Source organism: Engraulis encrasicolus, chromosome 17 (genome assembly GCF_034702125.1).
Source record: "Engraulis encrasicolus isolate BLACKSEA-1 chromosome 17, IST_EnEncr_1.0, whole genome shotgun sequence".
NCBI classification, from domain to species: domain Eukaryota; kingdom Metazoa; phylum Chordata; class Actinopteri; order Clupeiformes; family Engraulidae; genus Engraulis; species Engraulis encrasicolus.
Window position 1 is genome coordinate 29,017,438 of NC_085873.1, and position 9,720 is coordinate 29,027,157.

Below are 9,720 nucleotides of genomic sequence, written 5' to 3' on the forward strand. Positions count from 1 at the left end.
CAGAATAACCACAGATAGATTTCCTACAGTGCCATCTAGCGCCGTGGCATAGGCCTATAGGTCTATTCAAGATTTGAACAGGATTTTTTTTTTTCATGAAACACCAAACACCCAATAATTAACCTGTAGTTAGGTAGGTCTACCTCCCTGCATTTCACCAAAGTAAGCCATGGGCGGCTAAATAATAATTATTCCACCTGCTCTCTATCAAGGCTATCGAAATATTTATGGTGGCTGGCTGAGCGCTACACAAGCTGAAAGGTGTAATTTTTGATCCTGCAGCCCCACACAAAAGGCCATGGCACGGTATGAAACTAGAATAAAACCATAGAACCAAGCTGCCTGTCTTGAATTCGCCATCATCGAGACCACAATCATGTTTTTGTATTGGCATATATTGACTGCTGAGTGACAATGTTTCGGTGTATTTGAAAATCAGGAGGCCTACGCCTTTATTGTTAGAATAAAGTAGGCTATTAGCAAAGATTCTTTTAATTCTAGAAGAATGGACCGTCTGTGGTAGGCCTATTAGTAAAGAGTCAGATTAGTAAAGCCAGATTCCAGGCACCGAGTTTACCTTTCAATTATTTTGACAGTAAACAGCATTATCTTCTCTTCTCTTCTCTTCTCTTCTCTTCTCTTCTCTTCTCTTCTCTTCTCTTCTCTTCTCTTCTCTTCTCTTCTCTTCTCTTCTCTTCTCTTCTCTTCTCTTCTCTTCTCTTCTCATACATTCTTGAATCTTTCATATTCTATTCTATTCTATTCCATTCTATTCACTCATGATTGCAGATTCGAATCAAACCACATCCTCAAGTTTGCCAATGACACAGTGGGCCTCATCAGCGATGATGATAACTCTGCGGTGACAGGAACAACCTGAATGTCATCAAAACAATAAAAATAACGGGTCTTATAACTGGACATGGTGTGTGTGTGTGTGTGTGTGTGTGTGTGTGTGTGTGTGTGTGTGTGTGTGTGTGTGTGTGTGTGTGTGTGTGTGTGTGTGTGTGTGTGTGTGTGTGTGTGTGTGTGTGTGTGTGTGTGTGTGTGTGTGTGTGTGTGTGTGTGTGTGTGTGCGTGTGTGTGTGTGTGTGTGTGTATGTGTGTGTTAGGGAGAGAGACAGAGAGAGATGGAGGGAGAGAGAGATGCGCGCACATTTGTGTGTTTTGGCTAAGGGCTCCAACAGATTACTAAGCAAAACAAGTCCAGCTTTTTAGAAAAGTAATTGGAAACTCATTGCCTTACACTTAGTGAGTAATTATGTTTACTTATGTCCATGCAAAACTTTTAATGGAGTTTAAATTATGTTTCATTTGAAGCAACAAATTGTCCACCAATTACAGAGGTACTAGTAAGCTCTCAGCTTTTAGGGTGCTTCAAGTGCATCGCCACTAGGTAGCAGCACAGCACTTTAGAAATAAAAGCTCAATTCCACCACATGGCATCTTTACATTTCAGTTATACACAGCAAACAAATCCAGAGATGTATAGCCTACATCATTTGTAATTAGTCCAATTCCTGAGATGTACAATCTTTTTCGTGTTGCGTTCAGTCATTCTGCATAAGAATGTCTGTTGGCTTACAGCTCGATTACTGGCTTCTGTTATTGCATATGCAAATGCCTGTTTGTTTTTTTGTTTTTTTGTCCTAGTGTGATATTCTGGGAGAGAAATTATATAGAAAAAGCTCTGCTGGAAAGGAAAAGCGATGGATGAATCTGAAATTGGGATCAGATCCATGTATTCAGTGAAATTTAATAGCTTCTCTTTGTACCTGCGGGGAATGTAATAATGCGTCGATGGCAGTTTTTGTGTAGCTCCGCAGATACAAGATAGAATTTCAATGCAGGAAGAAAAAAAATAACATCCATGCTATTGCTGTGCCATTCTCCCAGCGTCATTAGACTTTTCATTTGATTTTAAATGGGATGGGAACAGCTTGAGATTGATAGACTTGCTTCAGGGTCTCGAACTGCTTGCCGGTTTTAGGGTAATGCGGGTCCAATTGGATGTTCGCCATGGCAGCCATAGAGTACAGATAGACAGGCATGCACAGACAGACAGACATACAGACACTCAAAAAGTATCTCTCCCTCTCTCTCTCTCCCTCCTCGCTCGCTCACTCAAACTCACTCACTCACTCACTCACACACACACACACACACACACACACACACACACACACACACACACACACACACACACACACACACACACACACACACACACACACACACACACACACACACACACACACACACACACACACACACACACACGCCATAACCCTACACCACCATGTAATATGGCACAGCAAATTAAACTCTCTCTGGCTCCTGATCTGACAGAACAGTATAAGATGGTGTTCATCATCACTAGAGAACTATGCTATGTGCATGCGTAATCACCGTCTGTGAGTGACTAGGAAAATAAGTAGGTCATCTTTCACAAATCTCCATAATTACACATTGGTTTTAATTAGTAATGCGCCGACAAGCAAAAGATACAAATCGCATAATACCACACTAATTACACCAGCCATCAGCTGATACTGTAAAGAGGACATTAGGAGAGCTGCGATGTATGGCATGGTCATATGTTACCTGCTCCTTTAAAGGGCCGTTGTGTAACATCATGTTCGTAAGTGTTCCTCATCCAAATTTGTGGTGTCCATTCACAAATTGGTCATTTTTCCATGAATATGGGAATGGCAGCTGTGGCCTAGTGGTTAGAGAGTTGATCTTTCAATCTAGGGGTTGCAGGTCCGAATCCCCCCTGACCTCTCCCTACATCTCCATCCATGGCTGAAGTGCCCTTGAGCAAGGCACCTAACCCCACATTGCTCCAGGGACTGTAACCAATACAGTACCCTGAAAAAGAATAACGGTACATCGCTTTGAATAAATGAAAGCGTCAGCTATGTGCAATGCAATGCAATGTAATGAATATTTACCACCACCACAGTCAATGTGAAGCATTCCTATTGGCTTGACATATTACAGGCATACTGCATGCTTGACGGCTGATCCAACCTCGATGTGTTCATCATCATAAGGGAAAGAAGAAGGTCGGATGTCTGAAACGATGTATTAAAGTTTGTCGGTGGAATGGACAGTGTGCAGGATTTCTTTACACTTGAATGACAACCCCACTGGGATAATATCCTACACACTTGTCCAACTATAGACTAGAGGTGTGCAGAGTCGTTTTAAATCATCATAAAGGGACAAATACGTTTACAAATTCCTTCCTACTTTTCGGTGACTGTGTCCTTAAAAACTCCCGATGGCCATGGGTAACCTCTTGTCCCATCTCAGTCCTGCCAGGTTGGAAGATGGCCAGGGAAATCTGACACTTTACACCTTCGCTGTATAACGTATCTTACAGGGGAGTTATGTGAAGCTGGACTGGAGTGACCTAATGTCTTTGAGTATATTTCCATGTTTCTCCCATCTAGACCATTAGAAATGTATTCTTTCTTTTAACATCTCTCCACTAAAATATAAATGAAATGGAGAGCACCTTAGCTTACTTGGCAAAGCCTCACAGCGAGAATGCAGGTCAACCTTCTTCCTTTTTTTCTTTTTTAACTTTGTTTGTGTTCAATCTAATCCTTTTTTCTCTGAGCATATTGTACAATAGGAGAGGGGAAGATGGGAGACCTACTTTTCAGGAAGCTCCAATCTCAGCCACTGAAATGTGACAACCTGCGAGGTATCTCCTCTGGGTGGAAATGCTATGTATTTGTAGTTCAAGAGCAGAAAAAAGCGTTTCTGGTTTGGTCACCAGCCAAGCTATGGTCTACAATACATCTTTGATTTTTGTTTTTGATTTTTTTTTTGTTAAAGGGATGTACAGGGGTGTGCTATGGCACAGCGTGCTAAGCCCCCTACATTTGGGCTTGCATGCCCATGGGCACCCCGGTTTGACTCCGGCCAGGGTCATTTCTTAGCCCTACCCCATGAGTGCGTTACAATATGCGACCTTGCTTCCTCCACTTGTGCTTGTTTCCTCGTACCAGGAAGTAATATGTCATGATGACATCACTGACAACAGCATTATATTTCAATATCTTGCAAAAGCTCAATTGTGAAGTCTTTTCTCATTTGCAATTGGGATGGTGAATGAAAAACAGTCCCTCAAAAGTTGTGGCTAGGCTGACAGCTGGGAAACTTTTTATCGTTTTCTCCACGGAGGATGGGCCAGGAGGCAGGGCGAGGCCACAAGCACAAGTGGAGGAGGCAAGGTTGCATATTGTAACGCACTCCATACTCATGAACGGCGTGACGTCTTCCATGTGCGTCCATTTGTGGGGGAAAACAACCCATGCAAGTCAATTGGTGATGTTGGGGTTTAATAAACTAAAGATGCGGACCTGTAGACTAGCGTTGTTCACGCACAACATGAGAACATGTTGTGTTGCCGGCTGTTCAAATAAAAGAGCCAACCAGCCGTGGCTGAAGCATGGACTGTGTTCATTTAGACAAGCCGATGTAGCATGTAAGTTGATGAGGCATTCGGTTTGTTTTCACCCATAAAGGGGCGTAACGAACATTTAGGAGCAAAGTACCCGGATGGCCGTTCCTGAGTATATCTCTTTCCTGCTCATTTCCTGTCTCCTCTTACACTGTCCTGTCATAATAAAGGCGCAGAAAGCCCCCAAAACATAGGCTACTTAACAAAGGGATGTAATGATGGATTAACAAGTGAATTGAGTTTATCAACCTCAGTACAGTTTATGCATCCTAACGGAAGTAATGTACACACCACATTCAAAACATGGAAACAGTCCAAAACAACATTACTGTGTGTACATTTGAACCAAATGTTTTGGGCTAACCTGTGTTAAACCTTTTTCACATGTATCACGTGTATTTTACATGCATCTTTTGTCACATGATGCATCCACCCCATAGTGACAAACTCACCTCTGACTTGACTACTGCGCCCTATCCTACCCCCTGATAGAGAAGACATATGGGCCTACGTATCTTCTGTAGCAAGGGGACTCCAATTCAGACCTTCTGGGGTAGCCTACCAAACTGGGGCTCTGGCTACTACACCAAGGAGCAATCAGAGCCCAGTTTGGTACCCAAAAAGATCTGAGATTCAGTCTGGTATCGAGTCATCTACCCCCCTTCACTGCAGCTTCATTCTTCAAGCAGACTAAAGCTGTGATAAGCTTCTCTTCCTAGTTCTACCATGTGCTCTGAATAACCACAGAGATAAGTGTCTAAACCTGCTTTCTGGAAATGCCACCCATGACAATGGGAGGGTACGAGTGGTTGAAAACATGGCCATGTTTGTTGGCAGCACGATCAAGAGTCCCCAAATGTCTAATCCATTCTCAACAAAATCACTGTGGCAACTGGAATGAATGAATGAAATGGTTTGACATGAGAACAGAGAAAATGTTTCGTGTGTATAAGGCCAGAAATACACAACAAGGAAGGAAAACTCAAATGGCATCCTCTTCGGAAATTGTGAGAAAGAAATAAACAGAGCTGCTGCTGCCGGAGTGAAGACACATTACAGCTTAATAATTTAACGTTGCCTTGTCAGTTCGTATCTTTAGCGAGAGGATTTCCGGGGCCTGCGCTGTCAAGGAGGTGACAAGTTTACAGCCTCGGTTTGGCAGACATACACTACAGCCAGGGAAGCTGACAAGGGGGGACAAAGGGGTAAGTTGCCCCAGGCCCTTGGAGAGAGGGGGCCCAGAATTGGTCCTCAGTACATTGCATGTATTGGGTGAGGGGGCCCTTTCAGATGACTTTGTCCCGGGCCCAACCAAAGCTGTCAGCGGCCCTGACTACAGCAGTCAGGGCTGGACGGAAGACAAAGGATCAGGCCGGGCTTTTCCAGCCAAGACCGGGCCGCCAGTCATCGAGAGAGACAATGAAGCCTGTGACAACATTCTTTAGTCATTTATTACGAGCTATTTTGACTACAACAGGCAGAATAATTATGTAATGTGACTTAGACAGGTCAGCTGTAGCGGCATGAGGACTGATACCACTACATTGAGGGAAGGTCCGGGCCAAAATCATCAGCAGTCCACCGGGCTAATGCCCTGTAGGCCTTATTGCCAGTCCACCTATGACAGTAGTAAGCAAGGCATTCTGAGGATGGAAGGAGGAGGAAAGCCTAGTGGGAAATGGGGCTGCAATGTTAAACATCTCAGGGAACAGTCATTCAAGTTTAAATATATTGCGCTCGGTCCCTCGGGTCGGCTACGTGATTTGCAGCGCGTCCATTAAGACTAAATGATTTGTGTCTAGGGACCCATGTGAGACTGACTCTCTGAGGTTCTGCAGCTGTTGTGATAGCTGTGTGCAGGGCCACTGACAGCTTTTGCCAGGCCCGGGACAAATCCACTTGAAAGGGCCCCCAATTCAATACATATGATGTAAGTAGAACCCAATTTTGCACCCCCCTCTGACCCCTTTGCCCCGTGACAACTGCCCCTGGCAACAGCTGAGACATAATAGATAAGGAGTTGGTCGTGGGACAGAACGGCTATGGGTTTGCATCATGATTTTTTTTTCATGTTGATATGAGCTAGCCGTTGAGCTCACCTACCAAGCCATTACAACACACTGTCAGGGTTGCCAGATGAGATGATTTCCAGCCCAAACAATACCCAAAACCCGCCTGGAAGCACTAAATCCCAATTTGAACTAAACTCTATTGATTTCTATGCCCATAAATTTGCAGAAAAGCCCACACAAATGCCCTTTATACCCATTTATACCCACAGACGGTCATCCTAAGCAGCCCGATTGGGCGGGAAACCGCCCAATCTGGCAACACTGCACACTGTACAAGCACCCCTGGGGTTGAAGGCAGGGTTTGGGGTTTGGGTTTAGGCTATGTTACATTAACAGCTTATTGGTCACCCGGCCAAAGAAGCCCATCTCGCAACAACATACATATCAATAGGAAGGAAGTGGGTGGCTGGAGTTAAAAAACAATAATCCCAAAAACCCAACCAACGACACTGTATGAGGCTTAGGGAGGTTTCCTAACGTTCTACCGCCGAACTCTGCTGGTTGGCATCCGTTAAACATTTGTAATGTGAGTTTTTACTACATTCTAATTGATGGATGCATGGACACTATATATATGAATAGGATGGATGGATGGATGGATGGATGGATGGATGGATGGAAGGATTCTCTGCCTCCCCAACCGAATGCGTGGTGGCATGCTATTTTCTCCCCTGGCTGTCTGACTAGGCTTTTGAGTGAGATCAGAGCAGATGGCTCTGGGTTTACTCACTAAATAAATTAATATATTGACAATGATCCATGCATGTTTGATTCACACGCGTGGGGGGCACATGTTGGCTGGGATACTGGAAGAGAGACGGGACGGGGGCCAAATGTCCAGCCAGAGACACCCAGCGAGAGGACCTTGTCGGGGGTGATGTGGAGCATGTGTTAACCCCATGCTCATGTTTTCCTCCCCTCGCCTCATGACACACTCCTGCTCCTTGGCCCCCGTGCACAGACTCCACAGTACTTGGAACAGCAATGAATACATACACACAGTTACACACACACAGACACACACACGAACACACACACACAGACACACAGACACACACACACACTCACACACACACACACACACACACACACACACACACACACACACACACACACACACACACACACACACACACACAGACACACAGACACACACACACGTGTGCACACACATACCTGTAAACACAGACACACTAGACGTAAACATACGCACACGCTCAGCACACACACACGCACACACGCACACACACACACACACACGCGCGCACACACGCGCGCACACACACACGCACACACACAAAGACACGCGCGCACACACACACACACACACACACACACACACACATACACAAAAACACACAACACACACACACACACACACACACACACACACGCACGCACACACACACACACACACACACACACACACACACACACACACACACACACACACACACACACACACACACACACACACACACACACACACACACACACACACACACACACACAGTAGAGGAATTGTAATAGCCGTTACAAATAACACAAGAACCAAGCCACTTTCATTTTGAGAGCTGTCCCGTGTCTTTTTGGGGTTGTTACTTTAAACATTGAGAAAGCACAACATTAAGAGAAGAGAGCCTCTTTTCCTCTCACTATAGTCCTGTGAGGCTGCACCACTGCTGATAGGAAACCCCATACAATGAAAAAAATGAATGAAAAGTCCGCGACACCAAGCTCCCGTTGCTCTTTTTAATGTTCGTTAAACATATATGTACATACATTAAAAAGAGCAACGGGAGCTTGGTGTCGCGGACTTTTCATTCATTTTTTTCATTGTATTTTTGTTGGTCCTGCACCCAATTTTTTGAGACGGATGTGCGTGTTTTCTCTAACTACAGGAAACCCCATACACTCACCATCACAGTACACTCACAGCCGGCAGGATTTATAATATTAGCCTTTCTTGTTCCGTTGGTTCCCATTAAAAATTCTGAACGCAAAAAAAACGGCATTATAAATGTAAATGTATGGAAGGGGTATGGGGTGTGCGTACTGTACACCAAGGCCGTCCCAGTGTGTTTGAACATGATAGCTGGATTAATTAGCGTTGTTACAGGCTGCTTAATGACGCCTCAATAGGAATCAAACATTGACGGCACCATATGCCTCTTCATAGCACGTATTCACTGACTGGCTGGCTGGCTGGCTGGCTTCTGCTTCAGTGTATATGAGCAGGCCTGTCACAACCAGTCATGCAAACTAGGAAATTGCCTAGGGCCCCCAAGATGAAAGGAGGAGGAGGAGGGGGGGTCCTCCCTGGTAATGACTGGTTACGTGTACGTGTATTACGTGTATTGAATGACAGCAATTGCAACTTTGTGAGTTTGAGCTCCTTAAATTCAAGGGTCGCAGTGTGCAATGGTACTACTATTGAAATCTCTCTTCAGGGACCTCTGCCCTGATCAATAGTTTGAAGAGAAGAAAAGGGGCCTTAGTCCCTCTTTGACTATAGGGCCCAAAAATACCTTGCAACGGCCCTGTATGTGAGTTACAATGACTCACAATGGCACACTTTAGATAACTCACAGCAGCTGCATTAAATTATAATGGAAAATAAGAGCTTTGTAATGTTAGCTCAGTCTAGAGGAGAGAATTTAGAAAATAGGAGCTTTGTAATGTTAGCTCAGCATTATAGAGAACTTGTTTGAACCAGGACATTGAGAACTTGAATGTTGAAATTAACAAAAAATTTAAATATATATATATATATATATATATATATATATATATATATATATATATATACTGTATATATACAGTATATACTCAGGGATTGTTCAAAATATCTGAGACACCTGTCATTTTAGTGTGGGAAGTTTCACGGCTCATGTGAACCAGCCTGTTGGCCAATCTTAGTTAATTGCATAATTACAAATGGTAAAAATAACTCAAAAGATTTCAGACCTCAAAAAAGCAAAGGAAAAAATATATTAACTTTAAAACAACATAATAGTAATGTTTTAACTTAAAGACGAAATGAAGCAGTGACCTAATATAGGGGTCTATAACACCAGAAAGATAAGCCAGCAAATATTTTTTTTTTTGAAGTCTGAAAAAAAAATAAAGCACAAACACGTAACGTTTCTGTTAACGTTTCCAGCCAACAGC